We start from the raw sequence: 22,247 nt of genomic DNA, 5'->3' as shown, positions 1-22,247 counted from the left end.
CAGTTACTGTTGCTCCATCAGTCAGTGGTAAATGCTATTTGTTCTTCCCCCTTTTTATTTCTCAAGTGCCTTGGAACACACCTGAGAGGTGAAAGCAATAGAAATTCTCTTCTGAAAGGAGGGGAGAAAGTCTGTAAAACCAGATTTTTATCTGGATATTTAGTTACTGCATATTTGATTGTTTCCCTTTCACCACTGAGTGTCACGGCAGTAACACAGAGGGAGATGAACATTTCATTAAATAACCTCATTAGGAGCTATGTTGTCTGAAACACATAAACAGCAGCAACAACCAACTTAAAGGCACTACAAGGCTTGGCCTCTCCCTGCACTGGCTGTCATGTCCCAGGCCTGAAGGCTAGACTCCTCAGGATCAGTAAGTGATGATAATTCCAGAGACTTGGGGCTGCAGGCTGTCTCCTTGACTTCAGGTTTCTAACATTTGGAATGAGTTGTTGTGTCATCTACATCCCATCAATCTGGTGATGGCTCACCTCTGAACTCTCTGAACTGCTTTGAGACAATTATGATTTGAGTTTCCTAACTCCATTTTTAAAATTCAGTTGGGAATTGGGCACTGGGCATAGAGTTCCCAACCCCCTGGCTATTTATCCAGACTTTGTGTGCTTGTATATCACAGAGAAAGACATAATATTTATATTTAAAGAAGAAAAATCATGTAAAGAAGATAGAGTTAGGACGGAGAGAGATCTGAGGAAGTATGTTCAAAGTTGTCGAAACCCAGTTATAAAATGCTTGCTCCCCAATCCCTACCAGACGAGTAGTAACAGAACCACCTTTATCATTGTAAAATGTGTGTGAAATGATGGCAAGCTTCATATGAGAAAAAGGAAAATGGCAAGAAATAGCAGTGTACCTGACTAGGGTACATTAGGATGGTGATGTGTTGTTGTAGTCAGGGCTCCTTTCATATTCTCCAACACAGACCTGACTAGGATGACAACATTTCATCTTGAATGGATAGGCATGTGTTTTTTCAGATAAAATCTACATGCTCTATCTCTGCTTGGGGTGCAGCTTTAGCTGGCCCATCATATGCCTGATGGAGTGTTTCAGCTCAAGGCAGTTTGGAAATAAGGCAGCATATCAAATTGGAGATGCTTGCAGAAGTGTTGGAAGGAATGTACTGGATGTTGGTCACACTTGTGGCCAAGAATGTGCAAAGTGGACTTATTCCATTTCCAGGACCAGAACGCAAGGGGGAAAGGGAACTTTTCTTGTTTTCTCTCTTCCTTCCTTCCTTCCTTCCTTCCTTCCTTCCTTCCTTCCTTCCTTCCTTCCTTCCTTCCTTCCTTCCTATCTATCTATCTATCTATCTATCTATCTATCTATCTATCGTCCAATTTTATTGAGATATAACTGACATACATCCCTATATAAATTTACTCTATGGGGCCTTTCCAGGACAGATACCCACCATGTCCTTAGCCCACTTGTTGTCTAGAAAAACTTTAGCCAAAGGATAAATTTAATCAGAGAAGTGAGGAAATGCAGAAATAAAGGAAAAGCAGTCAAACAGGACAAAATATTAGTAGATGAGTCATTAAGCAAAGTCAAGGACCTTTAGTTCCTCTTCAGGGGCTATAGATAAAATTCTCAGCCATATTTTTGAGCCGTTTTTTAGATGGAAGAAGTTAACCACACGATAACCAGACTGTAGCCATGGCATCAGCTGCTCCAACTTACACAGTTCTAAGAACTGGCCTCAAGGAAATGGGAACAAATTGACCCTGGAACTGAAGATTAACTGTACTGAAAATAGTCAAGACGGCACTGATCAGAACACTGCACAACAATTTCAAGATAATTGTTGGAGCTGACTGCTGTTCTGCATGTTACCCCTTCCCTCCACCTATACACCCCTGAAACTCCCCTTTAAAACCTCCTGACCCCTGATCAGCAGGGGAAGTTAGCCTTTGTTCATGAGTTTGTTTTCTCCCCAAGTGGCCAGCCTCCGAAATAAGCACCCTTTCGTTTTCTACTAACATTTGCCTCTTGAGTATTAGCTTTCAAGCAGTGAGCAGCCAGACCTGAGTTCAATTTGACCTGTATACATGATGAAATTATTATCACAATAAGTTTAGTGAACATCTATTGTGTCACATAGCTACAAAATTAAAGAAACAGAAAAAAATATGTTTTTCTTATGATGAGAACTCTTAGGATTTATTTTCTTTACCACTTTCATAGAGTAATGCTAATTATACTTATATTGTACGTTACATCCTTAGTACTTACTTATCCTTAGTACTTAGTACATCAGGTTATAAGACATGTTTGAAATTTGAGGGAGATGGGGGGAGAGAGGGAGAGAAGGGAAGAAGCAGAGAGAGAGAGGGAGGGAGAGATAGAGGAGGCTGGGCGTAGGGAAAGAAAGGAGAAAAAAACTAAAGGTTGGATTTTGTTCCTGTGCCTATTTAATTTTTTGAAATGGATGCTAAATAACCTGCATTGAATGTTTCACCTGGTTGTGTCCTAATGAGCGAGTACTTAGTACATCTCCTGCTTGAAGTGCGTGTGGAACATATAACTTTTAAATTTAAATCTGACAGCTTGCCACTCAGAATGATTTAACATCTCTCTCCAGGGATGGCTTAGCCCAAATGACAGGTTATAAGACATGTTTGAAATTTGAGGGAGATGGGGGGAGAGAGGGAGAGAAGGGAAGAAGCAGAGAGAGAGAGGGAGGGAGAGATAGAGGAGGCTGGGCGTAGGGAAAGAAAGGAGAAAAAAACTAAAGGTTGGATTTTGTTCCTGTGCCTATTTAATTTTTTGAAATGGATGCTAAATAACCTGCATTGAATGTTTCACCTGGTTGTGTCCTAATGAGCAAGTGCATTTCTGGATTCGGTAGGCATGTCGTATGTGCACACACTTTCCTGGAATTCGTCTGCTTTGCAGAACATGCCCCACTTCACTGTCACCTCCACTCCCCTGACAGCTCAGCTCAACTTTCTCAGACCGTCAATCGCCAGCAGCCTGCTGGTGAGTGTTGGGGAAGGCGGGGAAGGGGCGGGGTGGCAAATATTAAATCACTAATGAGACAAGGCTGTGTGTGGAGTGACACCACTGGGAAAGCTCCATGTCTTTTCTATGGTCGTGATTTCTCCTCATCTTCACTACATCACTGGGCTCGAATGAGCACAGAGGGGATTTTCAGTACCTGCACTAGGCCCTTGAGATTCTGCGGTATAGATTTTGATGGTGGACCTCAATGCATTTCAATTTGGCATTAATATTTGTATGTCCTCTATTAGTATGTGTTTCCCTCCCCTAGATTTAAATAGTTTTACTTTTATTCTCTTGCAGTTTGTACAATGCAAAGAGGTATAAAGAAATAAGTAAAAATAACCTTTAATTTTACTGCCAGTAATAACCCATCTAGTACTTTGACAAATATCTTTCTAGGCATTTTTTCTATGCATATGTACACATGCAAACATACACAAGCACAAAGAAACATAGTATATTCTTTCAAGAACCTCCTTTTTTCATTTAGAAGCCTATCGTGTCCAAATTCCTACGGCCATAACTATGTTCTACAGCAGTCTTTCAAATGACTTCTTAGTAATAATCATATGGTTTCTTTCTTCATAATTATAAAGAACTTTTGGATATAACTTTATACTATTTTAGACATCTTTAGGATAAATTTAGGCTCTAGAAGTAGTCTTGTTGATTTGGAGATTATGAATGCTTGAAATTTGGCTACGTGTTCTCATATTGTCTTCTAGAAAGCTGAATTAGTGTTAACTGTCATGGACGCCTCCATGGTGGGTTTTTTTAAAAAAGGATATTTATCTATTTATTTCCTGCCTTTCCATGATATAGAAAAAAATATCTAATGGCTATGTAAGGCTCTTCTAGAAGGAAAAGTCACGCTATAGTCCAATGATTATTTTGTCAAATTAATTGTCCGTTTACAGTTTGTGGGTTTTAATTATCATTTGCTGCTAAAAAGGAAAATTGTGAATAGTTATTTCGTTAAGTTTCTTTGTGATTTCCTGTTATAATTCTGTGACTTCATGCTAGTGATGTGTGGCATGGTACTTTGGGGTAGTATTACGTAGGCAGGCATATGTGTTTGATCTGCTTTAGAGTTTCAGTTACTAAACAACGAGATGATCCCTATGGCCAGTGTATTGTGAATGTAACATGAAGGCAAAGGGCAGCTTGTCCCCATTCAGCCTGAAGACGGTACCCAACTCCTTGACCAACAGCAGGCAGCACATCTACTCGGGCCTGTGTCTGTGTGAAGGCGCACACCATGAAGACACATGCAGACACTGATTCAAAGGGCCTTAGATCATTGCCAAAGAAACACGTCCACAGTCAGATGGAAAAAACAGAAGACGGGTGAACTGAGAGTGTCACGTGTGGATGGGGGGAGGAAAGGAGAAGGGAAGGAGACCTTGGGGTAAGGTGGGGAAAATTAGAGCAAGGAACTGCTTTTCCCAGAAAAAGCCACCATATCTAGGCGTTTTAGACATCAGCAAAATAATTAGATTAAGGCAAAAATATACCTATATATATAGTCCCAGTAGCAAAGCTGAAACTCAGACACAAAATAAACAGTTGTATAAATTCTACTAGTTCAGTTTTTACTGATTTAAATATGTGTGTATGTGTATTGCTGTGAGTTTGTATAAGTTCATTGCTCAGTAGTAGGAAGACATACATCACACAGCCTGATTTATTATATCATGAAGCTCAGTTCTTTAAACACGAAATCATAGCCGACCCCTCTGGGCGCAAGTGTAAGGCATGAGAACCAGCCCAGCACTGCTGCCTTATCATCTGGTATCTCGGCCCTTCATTAATATTTATGGAGCCGCAGACTAAGCACAGACCCCGCCATCACTCAGTGAACCAATACTGTACTCTGAAAGCAGTTCAATCTTGGCTTTTAATGTAAAAGTAAAATTTTTAAATGTTTGCAAATTCAAAAAAAAATGTTTCAAGATAAGCTACGTGGCTTTAAAAAAAAACAAACTTTCTTCCTGAATTGAGACGCTGTGTCCTCTTCTAAAATAACTCTGTAGACATGTTTGGCCCCTCTCCCTAAGTGGTCCTTTTTGAACTGCATCTTAGAGCAATAATTTTCCTTGTCTCTCATTCTGTCCTATTTTCTTAAGCAAAAGGTAGGGTGGGGTTTTTTTTTAATTCTACAATGAGCTGAATAGCTAATACTTCTACAGCACCAGGCACTGTGCCAATTACATGTGTCAAATCATGCAGTGCCACAGCCTCATGAAGTGGGTCGTATCACCCAGCTCCATGACTAAGTTGTCTAAGGTTGTACTCATACCTGGTGGAGAAAGGTTTGAACTCAGGTTAGCATGACACAAAGCTATGTGTTTTTTCCCCTGAGCTGCATGTGAAAGCCAAAGAGTTCTTAGCATTCCTCGTTTCTCCTTGACATCATAGAAGTCGCCATTCATTCGAGAGAAAATTTGACCCAGAATCTTTGTAACAAAAGAAACACATGTAATTCATACATTGGTGTAAAATGCATTTCTTACTCACCTTCTTGTGGTCCATTCTGTGCTCTGTATCATACCATGCACAAGAAAAGTAAGATGCCTTGGTATTCACTGTAGGACAGCTTCTAGTCCAGATTGCATCAATTGGCCACCCCCCAATACAGCATTAGGCAAGATGCATTCATAGCCAGCCCAGCTGAGATGACTCAAAAGAGAGGAGTCTGTGTAAATTTCAGCTGCCTTCATGATGTGATTTGTCACGAACAATGATAAGCAGGCTTGGGGCACTGGTTATTCTTCACAGCAGCCACACTTTTGTGAATAGTGACCCCCAAATGTGAAGTAGTCCAAATATATGTGCAATTAATTCTCAACATATTTCATGACAAATCTTGTGCTTTCAGTACACTGAGAAAAATAGAGCAGGGGATATTTTCCTAGTTTAAAGATTTTCTTTGCAAGTTACTTGCCCTAATTTGGGTTTTAAGCAACATAATAATGTTGATGATAATGATGATGATGCCTGAGTTTATTCTGAACTCACTCTTTGCCAAACTCTGTACTAAGCACTTTGCTCCTATGACCTCATCTAGTCTTCACAACCATCCTGTGAGGTTTGTACCCATTTTACATAAAAGGAAACTGAGACCTGGAAAAGTTAAATGATTCACTCAAAGTGAGAAAGTTGTGGAGCTTGGACTCGAACATGGGTCTGTTTGGTAACTCTATCTATATCTTTCTTTAAACAAAAGAATAAAAATGTGATCTTTAGAAATAACACTTGATCTTCATGTCTACCTAGTAATGGGCCCAGCCATGCCTGTAGGTTGCATGTAATTAGAACGTTGCTGCAGAGTTGAGCCCCTCTGTGCATGTTGGGCCCACCACCCTTTGTGCTTCCTTTCTGGCCTGTCTGAATATTCCCTGCTTCCTATTTAATCTCTAAATCTCACCATTTGTGGTCTTCCTCAACTGGTCTGGCTGTGAATGTGCACTGTCTAATCCTGTATTGGGGGCAGTAAAAGTCAAAGTCAGGGCATTAATTAAGTAAAAACTGCTATTTGGAAAGTGCAGTTGGAAGGAAGGAAATAGTCCTGGGGCACAGTTGGGGTGGAGGAGAGGTCTTCTGCAACATTCTATGTTTTATCCCCAGTGACTAGGAGCTCTGGAAACCATTTGGAACAACCAAGAAATCTCAGGACAGGTGAGCTTAATACATTCTAACATAAGTCAACCAATAATATTAATTCATTCTAATGTAAACAACCAATGACAAAATTAAACAAAGGGGTAGTGACAAAGGCAAAGAAGACAAAGTGCCATCAGGGTGCATACTCTGGTTCCTTCTTATTACTTCATTTGACCAATTCTTTCTTAACACATATGCATTCTCTCAAACATTTTCTGATTACCTGTTTTAAGCTCAACACCAAGATAAGAAAACAGACAAGATATGGACTCATGGGGGAAGAGAGAAACAGAATGATAATCCAAAGTAGCTGATCTTACCAAAAGTAGGATCCAGGTATTTGAGGTGCTTATAGAGGAGAAGACTTCTGCTGGCTGGAGGCACTTCACATGATGGAGAGAGGAGCTCACCACAAGAGCCAACAATTTGTCAGAAGAAGAGCAGGAATTCCAGCACAATGTGAATATAAGCATGTTGAGAGAGTCAGATCTGGAAAAAAGAACAAAAAAACACAAGGAATAAGGTTCTGGAGGAGCTTGAAGGTTGTGCTTGGGATTTTGGATTTTCCTAAAAGTTGCTGAAACCCCACAGAGATGCTTCAGTCAAGAAGCAACATGATTTGTCTTTTCCGAGGCTCATCTGCCTTCTGTGTGAAGGACTCACTGGACGAGGAAGATATTGAGGTGGTCTCTTCCCAGGTGTTCCAAAGGGAGTACCATCTCATTGAACTTGCAAATTCAGATTGCTCTACTTCCCGTTCACTCAGAAAAGGCCACAGGGTCTACACTGTCCGGAGTTAGCCCTGGCCTTTTTTAGCATCTGTCTGGATTATCCTTTCCCAAAGTTAACTTACTCTCTGTGTTTTTTTTTTTCTGAAGCAGGATTCTCAATCTAAACACTTAACTGGTACAGGCATTTGGGGCCTATCTGCAGGTCTTCTAAATGGTTGGAGCAGAAAGGGATATAAAATGGCAGGGAAAGGGGAAACCAGGTACCCTTGGGGGATCCTCTGCCTCTGATGATTTAAACCCCTGCGGGATAAAAGGGAGGAAGACAAAAGGAACAGATATGCTTTCAAAAACACAGAACCCAGAAAATCGTGGAATTTGGGAGCTGAGAGAGGCCTCAGAGAGCTCATCTCTGGTTTTTAGCAGGATTCTAGGAAGAGTATAGAACTTGAAATAGAAAACCTTGTGTACTTAGAACAGTTTAGGTGACTTTAATGAAGTAATTCAACCTCTCAGAGCCTCAATTTTATCTGTTAATTAAGAACAGTAACACCCACCTCTCAAGGAGCTACGAAAACTAATTAAATATTATATGTGAAAAAGATAAAGTCACGTACAACACGGCTGTTATTTCAGTTGAAGAAACTGGGACACAGGAAAGTTGAATGGACATATAGAAAACTGATTGTTTTAATAAGTGAATAGATTTCTTGACAAACCTGACCTATGAAACCCAATGTGGCTTTTCTAAGTCTTTAAGCATTACCAATCTGACATGATGCTTTTAATGAAGAAGGCAAAATCTTCTCTCATGCCTTGTGTCCTTATATTCCCTGAATTTTTAACATTTCTTGCTTTCAAGTAGTGATGCCATTGAACCTTCTCTGTCAGTCTTAGTTTTAGCAATGAAGGCTCAGGGTAGATTTTACCAGTGTTTCTTGGCTATCTCAGAGGTGCCTTAGCGTCTCTTGAAAGCCCTTTATGGTTATGTCTGGAATGAGTCCCAGTGCTCCCTTAGCCTGTCCCAGTTAGCACCTCAGCCTCCGTGACATACCATTTCCTTTTCATCCTGTCGCCAGTTAAAGATGGCTGCTTACTGGCTGACACGTCGTGAGCCACCAGGCAGCAAGCGCTTACAGTGAGTCTCTTTACTGTCCTGCCCCTTCACACATCAACCTGTATTCTCTTCTTGCTCCTGTGCAGATCTACCTTTTCTCTTCCTCAAGCCATGGCCTATTTGACATGAGACGCATTTATTTACGCTTTGTGTGTGTGGTGGAAGACGTACTTTGAATATAAGTTGGTACATGATTACAATTTAGACTGGCAGGGCATTTCTGAGCTGGCGGAGCAGGCCTGCTAAAAGGTTCTACCAGAAAAGGGAAGGCTTCTGAAGGGAAGCAGAAGCTTGAAAAGTGTGACCTGGTACTAAAACTTCAGGGTTGTGGGGAAGGGAGTCATCCTGACCACAGAATAGTGTCTGGCACTTAGTGTCCTTGAAGATGAGTTCTCTCTAGGCCCAATGAGTGTATATGTGAATTGTGTGGTGAGCAGGGAGCAGTGAGTAAATTTGGAAGATCTGTGTCAGGAAAACTTTGCAAAACATTGTGTCCAAGGAGCATAGCTATGTGTCTACCAAACAGAACATGAAACAAAGAAACAAAACACACTGAATGATTTGGCATGTGGAGGGTTCTGGTGCCTCAGCTGAGGGGAGAAAAATCTGTTCTGGGAGGTTATATAGGTACCGTCAGATGTCTGGGGAAAGATGACAGTGTCATCCTGGAGTGGACACGAGATCCTCACTGGAGACTCACTAGACATTCCTTGGAAGTATTTCTACAGGCAAGAGCCTGTGAGTTCTGATTTATAATGTTACCACATTGGTGTGTATAGGCCTGAGGAAATGGTCTTTGAAATTTCACAAAGATTTTGGTACCTCAAACTGCTCACAAATATGGTGGTTTGTTACATTCCTCTTTCAGTCCTTCAGAGTGGTATTTGCCTGTGGCATGCATTGTAGACTATTACTTTCAAAAGCCTGCAGCACATGGCTAGGAATGATAGAGAACAGCCTGAAACACTGGAAGAATAGTCCCAACATGTCATTTCTGAATTACCTCAGTATTGGACGAGGCATTCACAGCAATCAAAACACATTCATTTTAACAGTGTTCTGTGTTTTAGACCACTGTACTATACTATATATATATATTTACTATATATAGTATATACACTATATACTGACTACATCCAAATTGAAGTCGTTTTGATACAAATGAGGTCCACAGAAATGTCAGGCAAAAATACAACTGCCGAAACTATAAGATCATCAGTAAATGTTTGAATGGCAGCCCAGAGCTGGGTTTTAAAAGGTTGGGAAGGAACTACCCCGCCACCCAAATTTAACCTGTGTAAGCAAAGATACATTTTGGAATTCCACCCACTTGGAATTCACTTATTCAGTATGTTGACTGTCGGTGACTGCCTGCATAAACTAGACAATGGAGGTGATGGGGGTGTTGTGAAGCTACCAGGAAGACTGGTTAAGAGAGTTAGTGTCTTGGTTATCTATTAATGCTTAACAAACCATCTCAAATTTAGGAGCTTAAAACAATAATTTTATTATCTCTCATAACAGCTGCAGTGGGTTGACTAAGTGCTTCTCTTTGAGTCTCTCATGTGGTGAGAAGGAGGCATGAGTTGGATCATCCATGATGATCTAATTGCTTGTCTCAAGTGTTGGCTGGGAGGCTGAGACATCTTTCTGTCTCAATATGGTCTCACTATAGGGCCAACTTAAGCTTCTTTAAATGGGCTTCTTACATGTAACTCTCAAGAGTGCAAGAGCAAAAGCTGCCAGGTCTTCCGAAGGCGTGGACTCAGACTAGCACAGTGTCACTGCCCTCATGTTCTGCTGGCTGAAGTGAATCACAGGGGCAGCCCAAATTCAAAAGTCAGGCCCTAGACAAAGCCATGAATTCTGGGAGGTGTGGCTCACTGGGGACTATCTTTGGAGACTGGCCACCATAACGAGCCAAGGTAACAACAATGACAAAAGATAGGGAAAGTGAGCTCTGAGCTAAGGTGGATGGAAAGAGCTAATTCATAAATAGATTAAAGCATGTTAACTAGCATATAAGCATCAGTGACCTCCAGAAAGTTATACCCAGGCTTGAACAGGGACCTTTTTAAATCCTGAAAGACACATTGCATGACAAAAAAATTGGATGAGAGTGATCTTGGGTTTCTAATCCAGCAAATGTCCTCTAGGTAAAGATGGCATTATGTTACTATATGAAAAGAGAAACAAGACCTTATTATTCATTTGGAAGTTAAGAGGTAGAAGTCAGAGCAGAGGGAGACACTTTAAAACAAAGAAAAGCTTGAAGGAGAGCCTGTGGAATTCTTACTGAATGCCCTTTGTTTTCTTGGGGAAGTTAGAGGAGGAAGTGCTTACTCAGGGTTGAGAAGAGCAGAGTTAAGTTTGGCATATGCTGTGGAAAATGGGAGATGATTCCAAATAGAAGACATGGTATGCTGAAAAGCACTGGGCACAACTTATGTTGGCCCCATAAGCGTGTCATGTGGCCCACTGGGAGAACTGTATGGTTTTCTTCTGCAGCACATTTACAACCCGGGACAGAAACACACATCAGTGGTTAGGTCTTTGTGAAGGAACAGAGTGAGTGTTGGAAGGCTGTTCCTCTTTCCTTTCTTCGGGGAAGACTACATGGAGACAGCTTAAGGATCTTGAAGGCATCATCTTTTATGACCCTCCGTCCATCTGCTGCTTCCAAGGGAAGCCTCCCTGCCTGGCATAGCTTTCTTCCCCGAGGTGACTTCTTCCCAATAAAATCTATGCGCAAAATAAGGCCTCTAGGACTTATTCTAGTTGAGTTCAAGATGGTAAAGGTGTTTCATAAGAAATTTACTTCTGCAACTTTTCCATGTCAATAATTTGCAAAGTTTAAAAAAATTCTTATGTAAGTAATGCGTAAATATTCATTATAGAAAATTACAAAATATAGGTATGCAAAAGGAGAAAATTTAAAATTACCTTTATCCTGGAAATAACTGTGTCAATAATTTGGTACAGATTCCAGTCTTTGTCTTATGTATATACAAATCTGTCATAAGTTAAGTGGTAGGGCAGTGATTATACTCAGAGCTACGTAATTTTGGGGGCCCAGTGTAAAATTACAGTGTGGGACTCCTCATTCAAATATGAAGGATTTCAAGATATTAACAGAAGAGCATTAAGTCAATAAGTGGGGCCCTTCTAAGTGTGGGGCCTTGTGCAACTGTCTGGGTTGCACACCCATGAAGTCAGCCTTGCTTATCCCTCAATCTCAAACATAAACAGCTTATTGGCTGCAGGACTTTCTCCTCCCTTCCCTTCTCCTGGCTTCAAGGGTACCTCTGGGGCTGCCAGAGTGTTTGCAGCTACAGATGCGGTTAAAGCCAATCCAAGGGACCCTCCTTGGGTTTCATCCTCAGCAACATGTAAAAATGAGTAGTTTGTTTTCAGATATTTTTCTATTTTCTCCTTTCACTACATGTCACCCTCCCTTCAGCCTCCTCCAAGGGAGCCAATTACCTGAGGGTTGGGGTACCCAGGCCAGCTGGCCCAGCACTCAGAGCATTGAGCCACAGAGGAATGTGGCCCTTGAAACCTAATGGAATTTCCTTTGCTGGGTTTCGGGCCTTTCTGGGACCTGTGACACTTTTTTCACCTCCCAATTTCTATCTTTTGGAATAGGGATGTTTATCATATACCTGTCCAATTATTGTATTTTGGAAGCTGATAACTTGCTTTCTAGGTTTCACAGGCCCACAGATGGAGGGTAATTTTGCTCCAGTATGGACCATGCCCAGAGTCTCACCTATACCTGATTTAGATGACTTAGGAGATGAGATTTGGTACTTATGGGGTCAATTATATTTAGATGAGATTTTGGACTTGGAGCTGATGGTGGAAAAGGTCTTAACTTTTAAGGATCTGGGAGGAAGTGAATATCTTTTGCCCATGAAACAGATATGAGTTTTGGAAAGAATACTGTACTGAGCTGAATTATGTCTCCCCAAAAGATACATTCAAGTCTTAACCCCTGGTACCTGTGAATGTGACCTGATTTGGAAATAGGGTCATTGCAGATCTAATCAAGTTAAGATGAGGTCATATTGGCTTAGGGTGGACCCTAATCTAAGGACTGGTCTCCTTACAACAAAAAGGGAGATGTGGACATGGAGAAACATGGGAAGAAGTCCATAGGATGGTGCAGGCAGATATTGGCGGGATGCAGCTACAAGCCAAGGAACACCAAAGGTTGATGGCATCCTCAAGAAGCTAGAAGAGAGGTATGGAACAATTGTCCCTTAGAGTTTCTAGAGGGAATCAACCCTTGCCGACACTCTGATTCCAGAATTCCAGCCTTCAGAACAGTGAGAAATTAAATTAAGAAGATTTTACACGGATAGGGTCAGAGACCCATTATGATCGTTTGAAAATGATTATTAAAGCTAAGCATGAAAAGGGGATTTTAGGGGAGCAAGAATGTTGGTAGGAAGACGAGTCATTCCCCTGTGACTTCCTCACTGGTCCATGCAAGGCATGCTGGTGGCTCAGACAAGGGTGGTTAGTAACAGAAACGGTAACAAGTAGTTGGGCCCAAATATAGTTTGAAGATAAAGCTGGTAGGACTTGCTGGTGGGTTGAAGCAGGGAGTGAGGGAAAGAGAGGAACCAAGAATGGCTCCGAGATTCCAGGTGGAGCCCTGGTAGATGTTGGTTATTATTTGCTGGGTGGAGACTCAGAGAAGAGCAGGTCGGAGACACCCAGGCATCCCCAATTGAGCTCCCCGTCAGGTCTATGGAAACGTCAAGTGGTAGCAGCCTTTCCTCAGCTAGTTCAGAGGGCAGCTGGGCATCCAAAAGCCTCAACCACCTCCCAATGGGAGTCACCATGTGAAAAAGTCTGCCTGAAAATAAAGTCTGTAGAGAGACAGGGAACAAGCTGATGACATTCTTTGAGCTCCCGGGCCCCATGCTTAAAGTCCATCCACCTCTTTAAGCTTTCATTACCCTGAGTCAACAACCTCTTCCTCGTCTGTTGCTTAAGTTTATTCTAGTTGGGTTTCTGTTATTGGCCTCCAAAAGAGGCCTCAGTACACTAAGAAATATAACTCAGCAAATAGTATAACAGAACGGATGACATAGCAAAGTACTTTATACACTGATAACGTTTCTTAAAACAAAACATAATCTATTTCTGCCTGTTTCCAAGGGTGGGGTGGAAGGACAATTTGAGGTCATAGAAGAGGGGAATACAACATTAAAATATGATTTCTTAAGCAGAATTCTTTTAAAATTCAGTTATTTCTTTTTAAAAAATGAGCCCAAGGTAAGTTGTTGGTCTGCTCTGCCTCCTTACCCAGGCTCCCTCCCCGGAACACTGCATTGCTCCCTCCCCTCTCATGGTCCCGGGAAGCAGTGGATGTCCCTGAGTAACTGCCTCTCTTTAAAGCCAAGCCTCTCCTCAGTTGCAAACCTCTGAGGCTTCAGAGTTAGGTCTCATCTGCTGACAGCTGGCTGGCTCTTCACACCCCAGATCCTGCAAGCTGCGTCCGTGAGGCTTCTAGCCCTTCTCTGCACAGGAAGAGTGCAGTGGTGCTTGTTTCTGAGGCGCTGCTGGAGAGGAAAAGCAGGGCCAAGTTGGGAGTATTGTTAGCTTCGCCTTATTAATAAAATAGGGTTAATGATTTATTCATAGCTGGGACAATGGCGCTCTGCTCTGGAGGACAGCTTGGAACTGTTACATTAGAGAGAGCAGCTGCTGTGGAAGACGCGAGCCTCTGAGAACTGGTGTCGGGCTGTTTCTAGGAGGCAGCAAGCAGATTTATCTGACCAAGTCAGGGCTGGGAGGCAATTATTTGTTTACCGTGACTGTTGTGGGATAAATGCTGGCAATAGAGGTCCCTGGAAAGATGCCCCCTTGCTTTTCCATTTCTCATCTAATGAGTGTTTGTTCACCTTCTTGCTTTATCCTCTCCTCCTCGGTACCTGGAAGATGCCTGAGTTTGTAATTCAAGATGTGTTATCTGGGGAATATCAGTATAATACACATCTGAGCGTGATCCCCATCAAAGAGCGCTCATCCCGGGAAGCAGAAGAGGGAAGTGATATTGGGCTTTTCTGGTGCTAGTCTTGGCATACGCTATTTTAAAAGATTAAATCCTTTAAAATCACATCTCTTCTCTCCCAAATGGACAGCAGATTTTTTTTAAATAAATAATTAGGAAAGCAGTTTAATATAGGCAGTATTGAAGAAATCTCATTGTTGGTGTATACGCTTCCACACAGCAAACATTCCTGAGGGACTCCCCACCCCTCTGCTCAGCTTCCTCGAGAAGAGATCAAATGTTTCAAAGCATTTCCACCTTTACTAATTTTTAATGCCTCTACCAGACTGGGACTTGCCCACTGGAAAAAAAAAAAAAAAGCTATGCTCGCCGAAACAGCCCCAAATAAAAGTTATCCTCTAACAGTGGCATATTTAACCACCTCCATGGCTACCAGCGGGAGCCAAGGTGGATAGCTTTTGCCCAATATATTAAGCCTTAAGAATGTCTTGGGGAAATGATCACACTGGAAATCAAAATATGTTTAAATATAATTCACAACATTCAGAGTCTCCTTACAGAAGAATCAAAGAGGCTATCACCCAGATCCTTCCTGTAACTTCTCCAGCTCCAGGCTCCACCCTGCTCATTCCTTTCCTTTGCTCCTTTGCCCAGTTTCCCCACAAAAGCCACCCACAAGGGTCCATGTGGGAGCCAGGAATGTAACCCTAGAATTTGGTTTCCCAGGCCATCCGCCGATAACACTGCCTATCAGCCAAAAAATAAAGCTTCCTGACTACAGTTGCAGAAATTACAGCTAATTATACGCTCCATGCTTCCTGCAAAAGATATAAATTTTAAGCTGCTGGGCTGACTTTCTCCCTTGGCTGTATTTAAAGGTTAGTTTCGGACCTGCTTCCTGATTTAATGGAATAGTTTAAATATTACAAATCATTACTTGATTCTAATGAGTTATATCTCCCCTGGCACCTCACAAAATCCTTATCGTGCCAGAGGAAATAGTTGGAAGGAACAGGGCAGTCTCCATGAAAATAAACAGGATGACATACCATAGGGTTGTAGATTTGAGGATCCCTAGCTTCTTGGGTGGTTGAAAGCATTTGGCCCTCGGCCTCACACTCGCCCCAGCACCTGAGGCCTGTGGCTAAGCAGTGTGAACTCCACTCCCCACCTCGAAGGATTCTTCACTCAGTTTAATTGTCAGCTCCTGCTAAGAACATGTAACATCTCATTTTCCCAGAGATTGTGGAAATGTTGAGCTTTGCTTGCGGCCAGGTTGAGCAGTTAAATGTGCAGCATTTGCTTCCTTGATAGGCAAATGCTGTGGACGGGCTGAACCTTCCTCTGTAGGATGTTGTAGGTTAAATGAATGCTGGTTTCCAATTCTAGTGAAGATCTAGACCCAAACAGTCACAGTGTGTAATTGTGTGAGCAGAGAGTCTCATTCAGCTTGGTCTATTCACAATAAATTGCCAACTTTAATAAACAGAAGAAAGCAACCAAAACACACGTATGCAAGAACAAAAGTGACTCCCAAGGCAGATAAGAAAAGAGTACAAGAGAAGCCCTTCTCCCTCCCCAGGAGCTCAAGGGAAGAGATTCAAGTTTCTTGATTCCAGTGAAACAAAGAGAAGCAAGATAAGACTGTGGGGAAGTCAGCCTTGACAACTAAATCCTGAATTTCCATGTCTCTAGCTGTTTGACTCAAACACTCACGTGGAAAGTGAAAAATCCAACCACTTGTAGAGATGACTTGTTTGTGTGGTACCTAATGTCCTGATTTCCCCTTCAGCGACTAGCAGATTTGAAAGCAAAGTAACCACTGAAGTATCAACCATGGACCAGATCTCTCCTTACATGGAATTTTCTCACAGTATATTGGACTATGAATAATTGGACTTTTGCAATAATTGATGATCCATAATTATTTTTACAAAGGATAAGCCTTGTGAATCTATGAATTTGAGCGGCTGAGTTGATATGACTCAAAGGTCTACCCACTGCATGACCTATTAAGAAATCTCTTACACTGCCTTATGCAGCTAATTCCACCATAGTAACTAATTTTTCCCTCTCAGAAGGTTCCTCCATTAGAATTCAAAGTCCTTGGTTCACCTTGGGAGGGGAAATTTATCAGATTGTTTTCTAAGATGATGAGTAAGACAAGGGTCATAGTGAAACAGACTCAGTATCTCTTACAGAGAGGAGATGGTAGATGTGGAAATGCCCGCCAGGGGCTGAAAGAGCTCCAAAGCAAGACTGGCCATCTTTGTGGCATGCAGTGTCAGGATCAGTTCTCTTCTAGGTCGTTGGCAAAAAGGAGACACGACCTCCCACTGGACAGATATTGGTCACTTCCAAATAGAAAGGTGAAATCCCAAATGGAAAATAAAAGTCCTTTTGTGTATGTGTACATACACCATACCATACTAGTAAAAGTAATATTTGGAGGCTTTTATTCTTAAGGTTGCCATTTTTGTGATTGAAAGAGAGAGAGAGGGAGAGAGAAAAAGAGAGCGCGCGCATGAGCCAAAATGGAAAAACAGCCCTTGGAGTCACTTTCTCTGAGGAAAGTTAAGTGAAACCAAAATTCTACTATGGGCAGATTTGAGGGTAGACACAATAAAAGCAAAATCTAATTTTCAAGGGAGATCACATCTAAAGAGATGACTGTTATGAAATTTGTTTTGTTGTTGTTGTTTTGTCCGGAGCAGAGGAGAACACAGGGAACCGGAGAAACCTCAGCTTACTTTTCACTGGGGAAAAACAAAATGACTCACAAATTCCAGTTTGCTTTAAAAGGAGACATATTTGTTGGGTACTTTAGCATCTTCATAGATACTGCAGAAGGAAGGTTTTAACATAGTATCTCCTTCAGCAAGATAGTTTATCACACTCAACAGAAATGACAGCAGAAGGAAAAAAAGGATGGGAAACTATACTGGGGTGAGCAAAGGGTGACAACAGGATGGGAAAATCCAGCTTCACCAAATATTTATTCATGCTTATATAAACCTCAATTAGCTATCTTCAAATGCTAAGTCTCAGCTGAAGAAAAGAAGCATTTGGAAATGTGACTTGGAAGTTGGTTGGTGTCAGTTATTTTGCTGTATTGTTGATTAATGTAATTGAAGTATATATTACAGAAACAGAAAAGGAAATGTGACTTCTTCAGGGACCCATTAATTTCTTAAGGATAAAGTGTTTGAAGGTTCAAAGGCTTTGTTGAAGCTTATTTTAAATTTAAAATTTCCATTGCCAAGGGATTGATTATCATTCTTATATTAGCTTTGTCAAACATCAAGTTGATCTTAGTTCTTTCAAAGTTTTGTGGCACTTAACTGTTTTCAGAGCATTTTTTTTAAAGAGAAGGCTGTCTTACAAGTTCTCCCAAGGACAGACTTGTTTTCCCTTTACAAGAACAGCAAGATGAGAATTTCTAAAATCTTAAAAAGAGCAATTCCCACTCTCTCTATCTTTGGGATCTTGAAAGTCATTTCTGCAAGTCAGGTACAGCACCTCTTCATTCAGACACTTTCCCATATTAGTTTCTGTTTGGTTTTCCTTTGACTTTAAAACTTCAACTTATTTAAGTGTCTTTGTGCATTTGAAGCTTAGTAGTGTTGTTTAGGGACCCCTCAGTAAGAGTAGTCAAGATTTTCCCATCTCTCTCCCCCCATGACTAGACATAGTTCTTTTTATAACTCTCTGCTGTCTTCCTCTGATCACCGTTTAAGGCGCTCTCATAAACACCATCCTTCAAAAGTGAGCCAAGATGTCCCAAGCAGCCGTCTTTATTTGTGCTGTCCCAACAGTGAACTCGTTAGTTCAAGAAGTCAGACAGCAGCATTTCCGGCTCCTTGGAAACCCAGCCCAAAAGAAAGCTGTCATTTCACACAAGAGCAAGAACAGGAAATATGCCATTAGGAAATCAGGGTTAAGATGGCACTGCCATTCATCCAGATGAAGGTGGTTTGAGAGGACCATGAGGCCACATGAGAAACAAAAGACTTATGACCCAAGGTTCTGCCACAGGAAATCAACAATGAGATCACTGACATCCTAAGAGCAGTTCAGCAGAAAATCTTGTTTCTTACCAGGAGAAAGGGTTTTTTTCTCCTCAATTTTGCTTTACTTACCTTTCCAGTCCCAGGGGACCACTTGGTTAAGGAGTGTGAAGTTCAGCCAGCAGAGGGCGCCCTGTTGGGCTCTGTCTCCTTCCGGGCTGTTTCCAAGCCACACACTGGGAAGTGTGGACAGACCACTAGGCTCAGACTTTGAGAACTGTCCCTACTCAGAGAAGCACCTGAGTCTCGATTCCGGGCAGTCCAGAGGACTGCTTGGCCTTGGCTAACGAGGACACACATTTTCCCATCTGGTGTGGGAGATTTTGCCTCAAGAAATGCTGTCACTCACCTTGACTTTATTTTTCAATGTCTTTTCTATTTGAGCACAGTTTGGGGAAATGACTGTCTAGATCCCATGACAAGTATTTGGAAGGCAGCTGCAGGCTGGGTCTGGGTAAAAGAAGTCTGATTTTAAAGACGCTCCCCTTCCTCTGATCCTCCCACAGTGGTGGATTCTATCTAGGTCTGCTCCTTGTTCCAGATCTTAGTCTCAGCCTTCGTCCCCTCAATCCAACCCCCTAGATATAAACATACTTCAAGTACCTGCTTCTGAATCCCCCAATCCCAAAGAATTAGCAGGAGAATCTGGACTGAAATGGCTGGAAAGTGCTCCCAATCTCTAGTAACATTTGCTTATTAACTAGCTCTCTACCCCTTGCCTGAAAATGGCAAGTGAGTGGTGTGTGTGTGTGTGACTAAGTAAAACCAGTGGTGAAGACAACTGGGGACTGGGATGCATAGGAAGCAGTTTCCTACCACATTAGAGCAGGAGTGGGGCTGACCCACTGTTTCACTCAGGCAGCCAAATGCCTGCAGATGGGCCCTTAATAAAGGCAATGAATGATGATGACGATGTGGACTGAGGAGGAAGGGAGAACGGGACGTGCAAGCACAAAACAGAGGCTACAGTTTCACTGATGCTAAAAGATGTTCCCAGCAGTGGCTGGTGGGCAGCATGGAGAAACACTTAAAGGGGCTGGGCTTTGCCTACAAGGTCAAGCTAATCGCCCCCTCCTGGGTATCACATTCCTGTCTGGTGAGCACAGGAGGGAGGCTGAATTGGCTCTCCCATGGGCAATTCAGAAGTACTGTTTTTGCACTGTTTCTAAACTTTGCAGATAGTGTCCTCTATACCTAAGAGTATGGGGACACCCTCAGCATTCTCCACTCTCAAAGAGCCTTTCTCTGTAAGTTGCTGCAGGAACAGAGCTGGTGAGTGGCCTCTACTCAGTGTTTCTAATTAACAGTAGGAGGGTAAATGCACTGGCAAGGACCCTTCCCCCAACTCCCAGCCCCGCCATTCCTCCAGCGTTCAACAAGCACAGACGTACACCCTTAGCCCAGGGCCAGGCACTATCTTAGGCGTTCAGGATACACAGGAGTAAATGACCCCTGCCAGGAGTTGAGGATGTAGGTGTAGTCTCACCATTTGGCAGATGACAAACAGGGTTGGAGAGGTCAAGTGGCTCAGAACCAGGGTGTCCTGAAGGATTTCATTACTAGTTATTCAGTTTGAGAACTGGAAGGCTGTAAGAGACCTTCGTGGTTTTCATAGTCATTTCTCCTTCAGGGAAGGAGACACAGAAACAAACCTATGAAACAACTCTCCCCCACCGTCATCTCCATTAAATGGATGGAGAATCTGAGCTGGAGTGGTTGTGACCGAGCCGGTCATAGTCTGCTGTTCAGCCCAGGCACCTTCTCAGACAGGCCTAGCTCTATCTGTCGAAACCATCCCAGACCACTGAATGACAGAGATGGTGAATAAAGAGCATGGCCACAGCAACCACAACTGCTGCTTATGCTGTTACTACCATGTCTGCCTATCAGTGACTTCTAGGTGTCACTTTCGCTGCAGAGCCCTGCATGTGTATCAACCCTGCAGGTGACATCTTCACCACTGCCATGTAGTAGCTGAGAGCATAAGTTTGCGAGTCAAACAGACCTGGATTGGAATCACTATTATCATTTTTACAGATGAGGAAACTGAAGTGCATAGAGTTTGTTACTTGACCGAGATCATGTTGCTTGTAAGGAAAAGCATGCCAAGATGTGACCTGTTCCTGTCTTACTCCAGAACCTACACTTATTTCACTATGGGATACTGTCTACCCACATTAATCCCAGCATTTATAGATAATAGGAACTATTCGTTAAGCACTTCCTATGTGTCGGGAACTGTACAAAGCCCTGTACACACATTGCCTCCTTGAATTACCTTCAACTTTTCTTTATAATGACCTCCATTTTATGGAATAGGGAAGGAGGCCTTGAGGGATTTAATAACAGTGTTTCACAGCTAGAAAATAGTAGAACTCAGACTGCATCCCAGGAGTGTCTGACTCTGAAGCCCATTGTCTTAATCACTTGCATGCTGTTTAGACAAGAGATCTGGAAAGGACTGATGGATTGGTGTCATATTTAAAATTTTCTTTCATTACTGCGGACACGTTTCCATCACTACCTTTTTGGATACAGAAGAACTGAGTGTTTGGTTTAGACATGCACAGGAGAAACAAATATACACAAACACAGGCCCTCAGATCATTAAACCTTTGATTTAAAAGGGACCTTTCAGATTACATAATCCAACTTCTTTTTCAGTTCAGAAAGTTGATGTTTTCATATCCCTGCCAGATGGAGGAGATCTCATACCTAAGAAGGAGAGTTCCAGTCTGGATTACCTAAAATGCATTTTTTTTTTCCTGAAATTTGATTTACTTATAAGAGCCAAGATACTGAATATCAGATTTGGTTTGTTAATACTGATAAATGTGGTGCTATTTTTAATTAGCTTTGATTTCCAAACCATGCAGGTTAACTGTGCATAGGAGGAAAATGGATTTCATACTGTGCTTTTCTACGTTTCTAAGTTTTCTATGCTTTTAAAAATTAAAAAATCACCCCCGCAATTAGAAAAAATGCTATTTTAAAAGAGAAATGAACAAATCAGATTTTGTTAGTATTAAATGGTAAGGTAGAAACAGCATAGGGCTCAGAGTTAAACAAACCTGGCTATTGAATCCCTGCTCTGTTCCTTATAATTTGTATGGCTTTAGCCTCTTTTTAACCTCTCTGAGCCTTGGTCTCTATCTGTAAACGGTGTTTCCACCTACTTTTCAAGATACTGTGAAAATTAAATGAGATATTGGTATAAATCACTTGTTAGATATTTCCCCTTCCTTTCTCTTTTATTCCTTTAACCAGTTAAAAATACAACTTTAAGGGGGCGAGGGCAGCTGGGTGTGGGGGGAATGTTATACTGAAGATCCTAAAAGTGTTTGGCAAATGATGAATTACAAAGTCCTAAGATTCTTCCTACAGCATCTTGGGGATGGCAGCTAATGAACTCATAAACATAAAACAGATAAAAAGGAAATTGGACAAGAAGAAGGAGGAGGTAGCTGAGATACAGTAAGAAAACATTTCAAGAGTCTATAGTATCATCATTTAAGTTCTCATCTGCATCTCATTATCTTAATAATCCAAAAACAACAGCCCTTCAATGCCTCACACAGAAGGAGGATGGGAAATAATTTCCTTGGATAGGGTCCCCA

At 41.9% G+C, this 22,247-nt stretch overlaps 1 protein-coding gene across 7 annotated transcripts in view; it reads right to left on the bottom strand.

The window, feature by feature from the left end:
- The window catches only part of MTERF1 (mitochondrial transcription termination factor 1), a 453,452-nt gene that overhangs the window by 124,522 nt on the left and 306,683 nt on the right, over nucleotides 1–22,247 (bottom strand). For all 7 annotated transcript variants that reach the window (XR_010381700.1, XR_010381702.1, XR_010381706.1 and 4 more), the window contains one exon: nucleotides 7,014–7,182. The gene's annotated coding sequence lies outside the window, so the exon portion shown is untranslated. The remainder of the gene's footprint in view (nucleotides 1–7,013; nucleotides 7,183–22,247) is intronic.

The sequence above is a fragment of the Camelus dromedarius genome, chromosome 7 (genome assembly GCF_036321535.1).
Source record: "Camelus dromedarius isolate mCamDro1 chromosome 7, mCamDro1.pat, whole genome shotgun sequence".
NCBI classification, from domain to species: Eukaryota; Metazoa; Chordata; class Mammalia; order Artiodactyla; family Camelidae; genus Camelus; species Camelus dromedarius.
Note: the sequence above shows the minus strand (reverse complement) of the source record. Positions and strands in the feature narration are given on the sequence as shown.